Source organism: Rhinoderma darwinii, chromosome 1, assembly GCF_050947455.1.
Source record: "Rhinoderma darwinii isolate aRhiDar2 chromosome 1, aRhiDar2.hap1, whole genome shotgun sequence".
NCBI classification, from domain to species: domain Eukaryota; kingdom Metazoa; phylum Chordata; class Amphibia; order Anura; family Rhinodermatidae; genus Rhinoderma; species Rhinoderma darwinii.
This window is the reverse complement of record NC_134687.1, coordinates 142,162,700-142,179,015: the sequence shown is the minus strand read 5'-3', so window position 1 is coordinate 142,179,015 and position 16,316 is coordinate 142,162,700.

Here is a 16,316-nt window from a genome sequence, read left to right as displayed (position 1 = left end):
GTTTACAGAAGAAGCGTAGCATGCTACGCTGTTTCCGTAACTCAAGCATGTACACTGTTTTCATAGCTACCGATTTCCCGGGAACAACGTAGCTTGCGTTGCTATGCTGTTTCCGTATCTCCCATTCACTTCTATGGGAGTTACCGAAACAGCGTAGCTCAGCGAGCACTCAGCTGTTTCTGTAACTCCTGACCACCTAACCAGGAAATGGCCGGGAGACAGTGGAGCGAGTAAGATGGAATGGGGTTTAGGGGGCCCCGTTCTAGAGATAGGTGCTGGTCCCAGTGGTGGGACCCGCATCTATATGAAATTTATGATATATCCTGTGGATATGTCATAAATGTCCTTCATGGGAAGACCCCTATAAATGCCGCGGTCGCTATTAACCACGGCATTTAACTAGTTAAACGGCCAGGAACAGCGCCATCGCTGTTCCTGGCCGTTAGAGCAGCATGTCAGTTGTAAAACACAGCTGTCACCTGCAGTTTATGAGCCCGATCCGCTCCAAACATCATCCCCTCCCCGCTCCATGATGTGCCGGCACATAATGGGTCGGGAAGGGGTTAAGTAAGAAGCAGTCAGGGGCCCTGGCGCTGCCGGGTCCCTTGACTGCCGACTATAAGACGCAAGGACTTTTTAGCAAGATTTATTCTTGCTAAAAACTGCGTCTTATAGTCTGAAAAATACGGCATGTTCTGTCAAAAATAACAGGTGCTAAAGAACATGGTTTGGCCACCCCAGAGTCCCGACTGCAATCCAATTAAACTCCTTTGACATTCTCTGGACAGGCGTGTTTGAGATGTGCAAGTTATAAGCCAAAATCACCCTTGGGAGTTGCTACAAGAGAAGTGGGCTGCAATCGGAGCTGAATATTTAGACAAGTTAACCGACCGAATGCCCCACGTTTGCACTGCTGTGATCGCTGCTAAGGGTGGATACATTGAGGAGAGAAAAGTTCAAGGAAATAAAGGCTCAATTCACTTATAAAAAATGTTCATGCGTACAAAACATATTTATTTGCCTAAATGCAGTAAATCCATAGTTATCACAAACTACCTTCTTATGTTCGTTTATCTTAACCATTTCCTGACCAGAAGCTTTAAGTTTTAGCCACGTGCCAATTTAAAAGCAAATTGTTGTTCTATTACTCTTCCAACCTACATGTATTTGGTCTTGTTTTTATCAAAACATATTGGGCTTCCATGTTGTGTAAATATATAATCAATATATTTTACTGTTTTTGAAAATATGGAGGGCAACTGGTTAAAAAAAAATATTGATGACTTGGGTAGTGTATTGAAATAATAATCAGTGGTGTACATCAGCTTTGTGCACTGCTATGGTAGAGGTAATTTGGTAGAGGTTCTTCCCAGGTCCAAAATTCACTTTGACATGGTACAGTGGACCATTCCCAGAGACGTAGGGATGCTGCTTCTAGTATGTTTTGTACCTGCTGAAACCAAAGACTGCACTGAGCTAATTGTTTAAGTTGTTTGTCAATTTCAGGCCATCATACAAAGCCCTTGCTAGTGCTTTCATCTTTACCACACCATGGCCAAAATGTAGCTCTTTTAATATTTGAGCCCTCAGACTAGATGTCAGAATACCTCTGATGCCCCACATTATACTATCATCATCCTGTGTAATCTCTGTCCGGTGGTGGTAAAATAGAGCTAACTAGGAATTGTATTTGAAACTCCATCCCCATACAATACCTAAATAAACCTGGGAAAAAATGTGGTTCTTCCTCTTAATCTGTTCTACAGTCTCTGGAAGATTCTCAAACTGTGTGAGAGCAACCCATGAGATGTCATGTACATACTCTTAATGGAATACCCTTTTATGGGTTAAAAAAGAAGACCAGTGGTTGATGATCAGTAGCACAAATAAATTCTGTTTCATAGAGACACTGGTTGAATCGTAGTTCACACCAGACAAGGCTTAGGGCCTCTCTATCAATCTGTGCATCATTTTTTTCAGCAGAAGTAAGAGACTTTAATGAGGCTCTGTCACCAGATTCTCAAATCCCTATCTCCTATTGCATGTGATCGGCGCTGCAATGTAGATAACAGTAACGTGTTTTTTTTTTTTTAGAACGTTCATTTTTGGCCAAGTTATGAGCTATTTTATATATATGCAAATGAGCTTTGAAATGGACAATTGGGCGTTTTTTTTTTTCGTTATGTCCAACTGGGCGTGTATTGTGTTTTTAACTGGGCGTGTTTACGTGTATGACGCTGACCAATCAATGACCAGTCAGCGTCATACACTCATCTCCATTGATTTACACAGCAGCGATGTGCAGCCGCATACACAGAGATTAACGTTAGTCGAGTGTCCTGATAATGAATACACATGATCTCCAGCCTGGACTTCATGTGTATTAAGAATCCTGATACTTCTGAATCTTTTCTGTGAGATTCCCGCAAGCCACGCGTAATCTCGCGAGATTACGGAGGTAAACTAAATTTTGTTTCCCTTGCTGGAAATCTCAAAGAAAAGAGTCAGAAGTGTCAGGATTCTGAATACACATGACGTCCAGGCTGGATTTCATGTGTATTCATTATCAGGACACTTGATTAACGTTAATCAAGTGTCCTGATAATGAATACACATGACCATCCAGCCTGGACGTCATGTGTATTCAGAATCCAGACACTTCTGACTCTTTTCTGTGAGATTCCCGCAAACCACGCGTAATCTCGCGAGATTACGGAGGTAAACGAGATTTTGTTTCCCTTGCTGGAAATCTCAAAGAAAAGAGTCAGAAGTGTCAGGATTCTGAATACACATGACGTCCAGGCTGGATTTCATGTGTATTCATTATCAGGACACTTGATTAACGTTAATCTCTGTGTATGCGGCTGCACATCACTGCTGTGTAAATCAATGCAGATGAGTGTATGATGCTGACTGGTCATTGATTGGTCAGCGTCATACACGTAAACACGCCCAGTTAAAAACACAATACATGCCCAGTTGGACATAACAAAAAAAAAACGCCCAATTGTCCATTTCAAAGCTCATTTGCATATATATAAAATAGCTTATAACTTGGCCAAAAATGAACGTTTTTAAAAAAACAAAACGTTACTGTTATCTACATTGCAGCGCCGATCACATGTAATAGGAGATAGGGATTTGAGAATCTGGTGACAGAGCCTCTTTAAGTGGCAGAAGCTTCCATCTTTCATTATATGTGCCCAAATAGCCACATTGCCATAGGGTAAAGCATCATAAACTACTTTTACTGGTAGGTTAGGCTCATAGTATGTCAGCACATTATCAGATGTCACAGCCTCTTTGCTACTTCAAAAAAGCCAATTCACAAAGTTTTTTACATTTCCAGGGTATTCCAGCTTGTAGCAAAGGCTCCTTTTGACATATGTTCAAGGGTTATGCGCCAGTCTACCTTTTTTCCTGCTCTAGAAGTGTTTTTGGCTACACTTTACAGTACAGAGCCATCCCACAAAGAAATATATAGTGTGTGGTGCACATTTCATTAGCATTGTAGGCTATGGAAGAGGCATGCAACTGTATGGCATACAGTTGCATACGCTTGGGGTTTCAATTCGGCGCACATGTGGAGAAGTTTTTTCTGACATATACAGTATTTAAAACATAAATGCAAAGCGTGATGTGAACATAGCCTGACTATCATGAACAAAAAATGGTTTTGATTGATTTTCGCCAATTGTTTTATTTTCAAATATCCAATCACTTGGAACAATTAATGAACAATTCAGCAAAGAACTTAAAGGCTATGTAAACCTTTGCAGGGAAATAAAAAACAAACAGGTCAGTCAGTGTGTTTAGTGTAACTTTATAATTAGTTTTTAAAAAAAAATTACTTTTTGAGACACAGCTGCTTTGTATTCTCTATACGGAGCAGCTGTGTTGTTCGCTTTACCCTGAATCTGTCAGTCCCGCGGACCTGCCGGGTTCAGTGTCAGCGGATCCTGCGTGTGTCACGTTGGGTTCGTGGACACACTGGACTGTACCGCCTTGACGGTATGGCAGCTGGCTAACAGGGCGCAGGTCACAGTCCACAGTTCGTATAAGGTACCTGTGGCAGCTCGGACAGTAGCAATGCAGGCTCGGCAGGGACTAGGCAGCGGGTCAGGCATGGAGCAGCAGGACAGGCGTAGATACAGCACAGCACGACTACAGCACAGCACGGCACTTGACCAGGATAGCACGGGATACAGGATACAGGAACAGGGAACACTGGAACTGGAAAACACTAAGAAACCATTTGCTTAGACAAACTAGGATATGACAAACAACGCTCAGGCAAGGATCAGAAGGGCAGAGGCCTTCTTATAGTCCAGGAAATCATGTGAGTTGATGATGATGATTGTTTTCATGTGCGCGTGTTGGCCCTTTAAGAGCGGGCACGAGCGTGCACCCTACGGGACACAACGGACCGGAGTGGAAGTGAGCGCTGGCGTCTCCTAGGAAGGAGATGGGGACCAGCGCTCACAGATCCATGGCTGCGGGCGTCGGAAGGTAAGTAAACCGGCCGGCCTGCGGCCATGAACGCTACAGCGTGTTTGTAACATAGATGTGATCAAGGACAGGTGGACCCTGTGTGTCAAAAACGCAGGACCCACAGTCACTAAAACCGTCAGTCCCGCAGACCTGACAGGAACAGGATTTAGCGCTAGATACAGCTGATGTGTATAGAGAACATAGAGCAGCTGTATCTCAAAAAGTAAAACAAATATTTAATTAAAACTAATTATAAAGTTACACCAAACACAGTGAGTGACCGGTTTATATATATAAAAAAAAAATGCCCTTCAATGTTTTGAATAGCCTTTAATTTGTTCTATAAAGTGTACTGTTCCTTAGCATTTCTGTAGTTACTGAATTTAGCCGGAATGAGAGTACTGTAACTTGTGTAAATATACAGCACCTAAAAGCCGTTCACAGTTAGAATCTAACTTTGTATTTCCTCAGGCAAAACATCTGTTTATGTGACAGAATCAGAATGCACTGTATATTTTGGCAGCACTGTTAAGGAAAAATCGGAGGAAAAAAATATATTAGAAGAAACAGGAGTTAAGTGTCTACATGTTCCTGTAGCATTTTGAAGCATCCTCCTAACTACATTCTACTGTATAATACAATATAGCATAGCAATATTAAGACTAAAAATATACATTTACATGTTAAGTTAAGTGGCACATTGTATATGATCATCTTATATTTCAATATATTATTATAACATCTTATATAATGTCAGAATAAGAATAATATCAATACAACACATCAATCTTATACAGACTACAGACTGCAAATGGAAAGAAACATTCAAGAATTTAAAGGTAAAGACTGAGATTGTTCATCTCTGCAACAGTGTGGGGGTTGATCATCTCCATCGTTATCATCAGACATAAAAAGGTTTTGTATTGTATATTACCCCTAAACTTAAAGGGGTATTTCTAGTTCAAATATTTATGAATATTCGCAGTATATGCAATACTGTAGTTGTCTGCTAAGCCACTAGGCTGCCAGGGATCTCTTGTTGGAGTGGAGTGGAGCAATGGAGAGGTGGCTACACTTGTGTATCTCTCTCTCCACTAAAGTCTAAGGGAGTTGAGGAAAGAGCTAAGCAAGTAGCGGTTGGCTGTTTGCGTAAATCCCATGTCTATAGCTCCTATGCAGACCTATTTATCTTCATGGGAGTAGACTACAAACATACCCTGTGTAGCCTGATCCTGCAGCTATACTCTTTCATCTGTACCCTACTTGCTAACCAACTAAATTTATGTTAGAACTAGAAGATGGATGAAAGAGTGTAAGGGCCGTGCGTTGATGGTCACTCGTTAGCTTGTTTCACAAGGAGCAATGCATGGGGACAAGCGAACATTACTATGATCGCTTGTCCCCTTACTTCTCTATCATGTTGGCAGCACATCTCCCTGTTTACACAGGGAAATGTGCTGCCAACAACAATAATATTTCTTGCAGTATAAACGATACAATCAGCAGATGAACGAGCATTGTGTGAACATGTAAAAGGGCCTTTAGTTCATGGATTTGACTCTCGACACATTTTAATTCCCATGCAGTATATATAACATACCCCTTATTTATTTTTTGTACTGGTTGTTTCATTTATAGCAATACCAAATATTTATGAGTTTTATGTTTTAGCACTTTTAGGCCCTGTTCACACAGAGTTTTTTTGCAGGCACACCGTTTGCCGTGATTACCTCTGCGTTGTTCGCTGCGTTTGAGTGCCGTGGGCAAAAATGCTGCAAAATATTCTTTCTCTACCTCCCATTGATGTCAATGGGAGGTCAGAGACGTAAACACCCGAAGATAGGGCATGTAGCTTCTTTTTCCTGCGAGACAGTTTTTCCGCTCACGGGAAAAAAACGCCTCCGCCTCCCATTGAAATTAATGGTAGGCATTTTTGGCCATTATTTGGCGCGTTTTCTGACGCAGTTTCCACGTCAAAAAAACGTGTCAAAAACCTCAGTGTGAACAGGGCCTTATTTAGCTAAAACTGTAATGCATTCGGTCACCATTGTATTTTCACAACATTATTGCTTGTAAGAAAATACTGGAGTAGTCAGAAGCCTAGTTTGACAGGCTAGGTCAGACAGAATGGATATACAGTATATACAGTACTATGGAGTAGACAGAAAAGTAGCCGGCCAAACCCTTGTCAAAATAGGTCAGGTCAACACAGGTACTGTATCAGGCAGTAGAACACAAAAAAACCTCACAAGCCAAAATAGGGGTCAGAAGCTCCTTCAAATAATAGGTTTTGATTGGTCAGTCGGCTGCTCACAATGTGGTTGCTCTGCCCGGCATCCCAACCCACAGTAGCCGGGAGGAGGAGGACCTGTCGCTGGAATAGGTAAGTTCATTAAACACAGCCCAATAAGAATTCACAAAGTACAGCCTTGGAGGCTTTTGTTAGGCCCTTGCGATCAGCTGTTCAGCCCCCTCCCTTTGTTTACACCCTATGGATGCTGCAATCGTTATAGGCCGCCATATTATCTAAGAGTTAACCTTACACCCATGAGTTTTCCCTGATCTCGGGTGTTACAATGGGAGTGCAACTGTCAATCAAGCGGTCAGTTAACCTCTTACTGGTGTTCGTGCAGCCACTGCTTCTGTGCCTACATGATCATTATGATGTGACTACAGAAAGTTGCATTAAATTAGTGTACACCAGGATGTACAGTTTAGGGGTTAAGAAAATGTGTTTTTATTACTGACTAAAAAACTGATGTAAAACTTTACTGGAGATCACTGCACATATGCCGTATGGAAATTGTGATGGGATAGTTTTTAATATAAATATATAAAATATAATGAGAGCTACTTCTAGTCTACAGCTTTTCATGACTTACTTAATACGCAGCAAAGCTACAAAAGTATAGCCAATATGTTGTATCATGGTAATAATAGTACATTTAGTGAAAGTTGCCAACACTTGTGTAAGATTGTTTGCAAACATTTCCAAGGATCTATGTATTGAAGAAACTAAGGTATTATGTTACAACATTGTGTATCTTCAAGACTAATATCTTAGATGATGAAATAGCTCTTGGCAAACTACAGACAAACAAAGCCAACAAATTGAGTCATAATACTATTTTAACAGCCAGCCTTCATAAATGTTATGAATAAAAGAGTTGTCCCACCTAGTCAACCCGTGTCCATGTGCCGTAATAGGGAATGTGGACGTCATAGAGGAAAGTCCCCTAGTCAGGAACTCTCCTTGTTATCCTGAGAGGGGAGCTGACTCGACACAACCATGTATTAAATGCCCGTCCATTCATTTGAATGGTCACTATGTAACACTATATATACTGTAGTATACTATAATATGTGACCATAGTTATTGATAATAAACCCCTTCCCGCAAATGGACATAACTGTACGTCCATTTGAGCAATGCTTTTCGACAAATGGACATACAGTTAGGTCCAAAGGATGGCACGGGCACAGTAGATGTAATATACAGCCAACATCCCACTGCAAAGAATGGGATCGTAGCTAGATCTGATCCGAGTTGTTGCGAACGTGGCATCTAGGTGGTAAGGCAGAGGGAAGGAGCTCCCTCTGGTACCCCATCGGCGCCCCATGATGCGATTGCCATGCCATTGCCGGAATGGCTAAATGCATATTGGATTGTCAGTTTGTTGTTGACAATCATGCTTTGGTATACTGAGTATATCAAAGTAATTTAGAAGTGATCAAAGGATCGCATTGTGAGGCCCCCTGGTGGAACTAAAAAAAATATTCAAGTGAAGTATAGTTTATAAAAAATGTGCAAAGTAATAAAATAATAATACATTAAGCCATTTTCTCTATAAGAAGAGGTTTTCGGCCCCATGCATATGACAGTATTTTCATCTATCCCGAAATACTGACCATAAATACGGATCAGTAGGCATCCATATTTCATCCGTATATACGGAAAGGTGTCCGTAAATATGGTCCGTATTGTATCCGCATTTCATCCGTATATATACCTATCCTTACAAAAAGAGGGAGGTTGCAAATGATGTTATCAACATGTTGCCTAGCGATGGTTCGGTAAATATTGACGGTTTACGGATGCACATCAGAAGCAGTCCGTATTTACGGAAGTGCCCATAGACTTCTATGGGAGAGTCCTTGCCGTAATTACTGACAAGAATAGGACAGGTTCTAAGATTTTTTTAGCATGGACACCCATCAGTAAAAATACTGAAAGGTGTCCGTGACCAATAGAAATGAATGGGTCCGTAATTACTGTCAGTATTTACTGTCCGTAATTACTGATGAAAAATACTGTCGTGTGCATGTGGCCTTATTTTGTAAAAGTTTTAAACAATGACTCATATATGGTATTCAGGCAATTGTAACAACCCGTATAATAAAGTTAACTCGCTATTACAACCACACTGTGATTTGCTTATTCTTTCCATTCCCCACCAAATTTTTTTAATAAAAGTTAATCAATAGTTAACCGAGAGGGTTACATTTCGTTCTATGACCCTTGACGGCCACAGGTGTTTTTAGTGTTATCCCGCCCCAATCAATAATGGTGGATATAGACCGGAAAGGCACACAATGCTATTATATTTTTGCCATGAATAAGATCACTGTTGGTGTTCGAAACGCGTAGGCTCGGGCATCCACCCACATTACAAACCACCTTGACACTGCTTATCTCTTCTATTTTAAAGCAATTTTTTGTACTAATAAAAGTGGGAACAGAGTATCCCTTTTACCCTTAAGCAGCGCTGGATCATTTCTCCTTTTGCTTCTAATCAATAGTTTATATGTATGCCAAAATCGTCTTATTAAAAAATATGACGAAAAAAACAAGTCCACTTAGGCTGGGTTCACACGACCTATTTTCAGACGTAATGGAGGCGTTTTACACCTCGAATTACGTCTGAAAAACTGCTCCAATACGTCGGCAAACATCTGCCCATTACTTTCAATGGGCTTTACGATGTACTGTGCCGACGACCTGTCATTTTACGCGTCGCTGTCAAAAGACAGCGCGTAAAATTACAGCCGCGTCAAAAGAAGTGCAGGACACTTCTTGGGACGTAATTGGAGCCGTTTTTCATTGACTCCAATGAAGAACAGCTCCAAATTACGTCCGTAAAAGACGCCCCGCAAAACACGAGTACATGCAATTACATCTGAAATTCAGGAGCTGTTTTCTCCTGAAAACAGCTCCGTAATTTCAGACGTAATTGCAGTTAACGTGTGCACATACACTTATGGTTACACTGATGAAAAAATACAAAAAGTTATGTTCTTTGCGGAATGCGGTGACATAAAAAACATTTTTTTATCATGAAATGTGATATTGTTGTGCAAAAGTAGTAAAACAAAAAAAACAAACCTATTATAAATGGGTATCGCCGTAATCATACTCTGGTGTATAGTGAATGGTCTAAATTTAGAACACAAGAAACAATAGCGAAATTGCTATCTTTTTTCCATTCCCCAAAAAAGTAATGGCTTTTGAAATGCTATTGTTGTACAAAAGTATTAAATATATATATATACAAATATATATATACACTACCATTCAAAAGTTTGGGGTCACCCAGACAATTTTGTGTTTTCCATGAAAACTCACACTTATATTTATCAAATGAGTTGCGAAATGACTAGAAAATATAATCAAGACATTGACAAGGTTAGAAATAATGATTTTTATTTCAAATAATAATTTTCTCCTTCAAACTTTGCTTTCGTCAAAGAATGCTCCATTTGAAGCAATTACAGCATTGCAGACCTTTGGCATTCTAGCTGTTAATTTGCTGAGGTAATCGGGAGAAATTTCACCCCATGCTTCCAGAAGGCCCTCCCACAAGTTGGATTGGCTTGATGGGCACTTCTTGCGTACCATACGGTCAAGCTGCTCCCGCAACAGCTCTATGGGGTTGATATCTGGTGACTGCGCTGGCCACTCCATTACAGATAGAATACCAGCTGCCTGCTTCTTCCCTAAATAGTTCTTGCATAATTTGGAGGTGTGCTTTGGGTCATTGTCCTGTTGTAGGATGAAATTGGCTCCAATCAAGCGCTGTCCACAGGGTATGGCATGGCGTTGCAAAATGGAGTGATAGCCTTCCTTATTCAAAATCTCTTTTACCTTGTACAAATCTCCCACTTTACCAGCACCAAAGCAACCCCAGACCATCACATTACCTCCACCATGCTTGACAGATGGCGTCAGGCACTCCTCCCGCATCTTTTCAGTTGTTCTGCGTCTCACAAATATTCTTCTGTGTGATCCAAACACCTCAAAACTTCGATTCGTCTGTCCATAACCCTGTTTTCCAATCTTCCTCTGTCCAATGTCTGTGTGCTTTTGCCCATATTAATCTTTTCCTTTTATTAGCCAGTCCCAGATATGGCTTTTTCTTTTCCACTCCGCCCTGAAGGCCAGCATCCCGGAGTCGCCTCTTCACTGTAGACATTGACACTGGCGTTTTGCGGGTACTATTTAATGAAGCTGCCAGTTGAGGACCTGTGAGGCGTCTATTTCTCAAACTAGAGACTCTAATGTACTTGTCTTGTTGCTCAGTTGTGCAGCGGGGCCTCCCACTTGTCTTTCTACTCTTGTTAGAGCCTGTTATTGCTGTCCTCTGAAGGGAGTAGTACACACCGTTGTAGGAAATCTTCAGTTTCTTGGCAATTTCTCGCATGGAATAGCCTTCATTTCTAAGAACAAGAATAGACTGTTGAGTTTCACATGAAAGCTCTCTTTTTCTAGCCATTTTGAGAGTTTAATCGAACCCACAAATGTAATGCTCCAGACTCTCAACTAGCTCAAAGGAAGGTCAGTTTTATAGCTCCTCTATACAGCAAAACTGTTTACAACGGTGCTAACATAATTGCACAAGGATTTTCAAGTGTTTTCTAATCATCCATTAGCCTTCTAACACAGTTAGCAAACACAATGTACCATTAGAACACTGGAGTGATGGTTGCTGGAAATGGGCCTCTATACACCTCTGTAGGTATTGCATTAAAAACCAGACGTTTGCAGCTAGAATAGTAATTTAGCACATTAACAATGTATAGAGTGTATTTCTGATTAATTTAATGTTATCTTCATTGAAAAAAAACTGTGCTTTTCTTAAAAAAATAAGGACATTTCTAAGTGACCCTAAAGTTTTGATCGGTAGTGTGTATATATATATATATATATATATATATATATATATATATTTATTTATTTGGTTTAACAGCTCCAGCAGCGTTGTAGTTTCTTCATCAAGTATTATGGTGCTGCCGCTTTTACCATGTGACCTGATCGCCTACATTTCCCATCATATCCCAGCACACAGGTCAGTCTGTTTGCATGTTCACGAGATTCTCTGCTCACTCATTGGTTGGGAGCAGAGAGTGTCGTGACCTAAACAGTTATCGGCATCCCTAGCATCACGTAATAAAGATGCACTCAACGCGCATGCTCGACCGGAGCCTATAGGTCGTAGCTATTAAACAACAAGATCATGGGACTATAAAGGTCATTTTATACTAAGCGAACGATGCAAAATCGCTTATTATAACAAATTTGAGACTTTTTTTTATTGTGTAGAGATGTATGACAAAGGTCCATATTCAAGTAACTGGAATACCCCTTAACTGAGGCAAGTGAGGCCTGCTGTCCTTTAGATGTTTGTCTGGGTTTATTTTGTGACCTCCTGAATGAGTCATCGATGCGCTCTTGATGAAGTTTTGGTAGGCCGGCCAGAAAGGTTCCCAACTGCTCCAAGTTTTCTCCATTTGTGGATAAGGAATTCTGAGGCAGATTTTGACTTGCCTGGAATTTCTTTCAAATTTTCCCAATGTTTTTCACTGCTTTTTTTGGCCATTGAGTGCCACAGGTAAAAAATGCGGTGAAAAAAAATCTAAAAACCACCGCAAAAAAAAAAAAGGCCTCAGTTTCCAATTGAAATCAATGGGAGGCGGTTTTGGCCATTTTTGGCACTGATTCAGAGGCGGTTTTCGCGTCAAAATCAGTCTAACAAAACTCAGTGTGAACTGGGCCTAATGGCTTTCACTGAGGTTCGCTGGAGTCCCAAAGTTTTAGCAATGGCTTTGTAACCCTTTCCAGACTGGTAGATTGCAATGGCTTTGTTTGGCATCTGTACTTGAATCTCTTTGGAACGTGGCATCATGTGCTGCTTTTTGAGACCTTCTCATCTGTTTCACATTGCTAGACATTCTAAGGACATGGCCAGACGTGGCGGAATTGCTCTGGAATTCTGCTGCGTCCAGTCCGCTGCGGAAATCCGCAGCGGACATTTTCTCCATTGGTTTCCACACCTTTTTAGTTAGGTTCGTGCACACGTGGCGGTAAACTCCGCTGCGGACCATTGGCTGCTGTGCGGAATTTGGTGTCCGCAGCATACACTGGCTGTTGCGGACGTGTAGCGGACTTGTTGCGGACTTATTGCAGAATTTCTCCATTGACTTCAATGGAGTTTTAAACTTCCGCAATGAAATCCGCAGATGTTATGTTTGTTGCGTTGCGTATTGGTTTTACAAACAGGATATTTCTTCATTCTGGCTTTTATTTAGATGCATTAGAATGAGAGGAAATACACATATCCTTTAAGTGGTATGGTAAGGAGGGAATCGTGATTTAATTAGAAATCATAATATTAATTTAAATAATAATTTTCTTAATACTGTACACATTTATATAAACTACCACTCCTGCTCTGTATGCTATCTCTTAAACCCCTTTAGGACACAGCCTGTTTTGGCCTTGTGGCACAGCAGATTTTCTCAAATCTCACATGTGTCAATTTATGTGGTAATAACTTGGGAATGCTTTTACCTATACAAGCGATTCTGAGAATGTTTTCTCGTGACATATTGTACTTTATGATAGTGGAAAAATGTGGTCGATAAATTTAATATTTATTAGTGAAAAACATCAAATTTTTTTGAAAATTTGCAAAACTTTGCATTTTTCTAAATTTAAATGTATCTGCTTGTAAAACATATAGTAATACCACACAAAATAGTCACTAGTTAACATTTCCCATATGTCTACTTTATGTTTGCATCATTTTTTGAACGTCCTTTTATTTTTCTAGGATGTTACAAGGCTTAGAACTTTAGCAGCAATTTCTCGAATTTTCAAGAAAATTTCAAAAGGCTATTTTGTCAGGGACCAGTTCAGTTCTGAAGTGGTTTTGATGGCCTTATATATTAGAATCCCCCAAAAAATCACACCATTTTAAAAACTACACCCCTCAAAGTATTCAAAACAGCATTCAGAAAATTTCTTAACCCTTTGGGCGTTTCATTGGAAATAAAGCAATGTAGAGGGGAAATTTACAAATTTCTTTTTTTTTGGCCAAAATTCATTTGTAATAAAAAAAATTCTGTAATACAGTAGGTTTTACGAGGGAAACGCAACTCAATATTTACTGCCCAAATTCTGCAGTTTTTAGAAATATCCTACATGTGGCCCTAGTGTGCTACTGGACAGAAACACAGGCCTCAGAGCAAAGGAGCACCTAGTGGATTTTGGGGTCTGCTTTTATTTAGATTATATTTTAGGCACCATGTCAGGTTTGAAGAGGTCTTGTGGTGCCAAAACAGTGGAAAAGTGACCCCATTTTGGAAACTACACCACTCAAGAAATTTATCTAGGGGTATAGTTAGTGTATTGACCCCACAGGTATTTTTCTATATTTATTGGAGTTAGTCTGTGAAAATGAAAATCTACTTTTTTTCTGAAAAAAACATAGAAATTTGTAATATTTACAAGGAATAAATATGAATAGAGATGAGCGAACTTATCAAAAGTTCGGTTCGGCTAGTTCGCCGAATTTCACAAAAAAGTTCGGTTCGGACCGAACTAGTTCTGACCGAACCTGTCACTTACGTGCGCCGAGCATGCTACTGTCCGGGGTGCTGATAGAGTTAATGGGCTGCACTAACTCTTTTAGCAACCTTGACAGTACATGCTCGGCGCGCGGAAAATACAATTTAAATGTAATAAAAAAATAAAAATTATACGTTCGTACTTACTTTCCTCCTGTCCGGCCTCCAGCGATGACGTTTCATCCCTTTCGCCGCTGCAGCCAATCACAGGCTGTAGTGGCGGTCACGCACGTCAGGATGACGCTTCATCCCACGTGACCGCCTCTGCAGCCAATCACAGGCTGCAGCGGCGACATGGATGAAACGTCATCGCTGGAGGCCGGACAGGAGGAAAGTAAGTATGAACGTATTATTATTATTTTTTGGCATGTATGTATGTTGGCATGTATGTATGTATGTATGTATGTATGTTGTCATGTATGTATGTATGTATATCTGTGCATGTATGTTGGCATGTATGTATATATGTGCATGTTTGTATGTATATTTGCATGTGTATATTTGCATGTATGTATGTATGTTTGCATGTGTGTATGTTTGCATGTATGTATTTTTGCATGTATGTTGTCATGTATGTATGTATGTATGTATGTTGTCATGTATGTATGTATATATGTGCATGTGTGTATGTATATTTGTATGTATGTATGTATGTTTGCATGAATGTATGTTTGCATGTTTGTATGTATATTTGCATGTGTGTATATATATATATATATATATATATATATATGTATGTATGTATGTATGTTGTCATGTATGTATGTATGTTGTCATGTATGTATATATGTGCATGTATGTTGGCATGTATGTATATATGTGCATGTGTGTATGTATGTATATTTGCATGTATATATTTGCATGTATGTATGTTGTCATGTATGTATGTATGTATATATGTGCATGTATGTTTGCATGTATGTTGGCATGTATGTATACATGTGCATGTTTTTATGTATATTTGCATGTATATATGTTTGCATGTGTGTATGTTTGTATGTTTGCATGTATGTATGTTGTCATGTATGTTTGTATGTATGTTGTCATGTATGTATGTATATATGTGCATGTATGTATGTTTGCATGTTTTTATTTTTGCATGTATGTTTGCATGTATGTTTATATATATATGTGCATGTATGTAATTATGTTTGCATGTATTTATGTTTGCATGTATATTTGTGCATGCTTGTATATATGTATGTATGTATCTTTGCATGTTTGTTTGTATGTATGTATGTTTTCATGTGTGTGTGTATGCATGTATGTATGATAGTTTTCATGTATATATGTGTGTATGTTTGCATGTATGTATATTTGCATGTATATATGTGCATGCTTGTATGTATGTTTGTATATATGTATGTATGGCCATGTATGATACTGTCTGCTGGCGCCCTGTATCTAAGTCAACTTCACGGCAGGCTTCTATACATGGTATAACAGTCAGTATCACACATTAAACTGAATCTAAGCCTACGACATGTTTTATTTCATTTTTTTTTTTTTTTTTACAGGTTTGGTGTTTGGACTACGTCGGTTTCGAGGACTACTTAGATGACGTTTATTTTTCTACAATAAAATGGTTAATGAGGGTTGTGTTGGGGGTGCTTTATTTCAATAAAATATTTTATCTATATCTTTGTCTTTTTCTTTTCAAATTTTATTACTACCACTTTAGTAATGGCCGCTGTCTGAGTGACAACATCCATTACTAAGGCGAGGCTTAGTGTTAGCCGGTGCAGAGGCTAACACTAACCACCATTATTACCCCGGTACCCACCACGACCAGGGGTGCCGGGAAGAGCCAGGTACGATCCAGTACCCGACCATCTGTTGTGATGGTCGGGCTCTGGGGCGGCCGCAGGCTGGTATTATGAGGCTGGGAAGGGCCAAAAACAGTGGACCTTCCCACCCTTGTA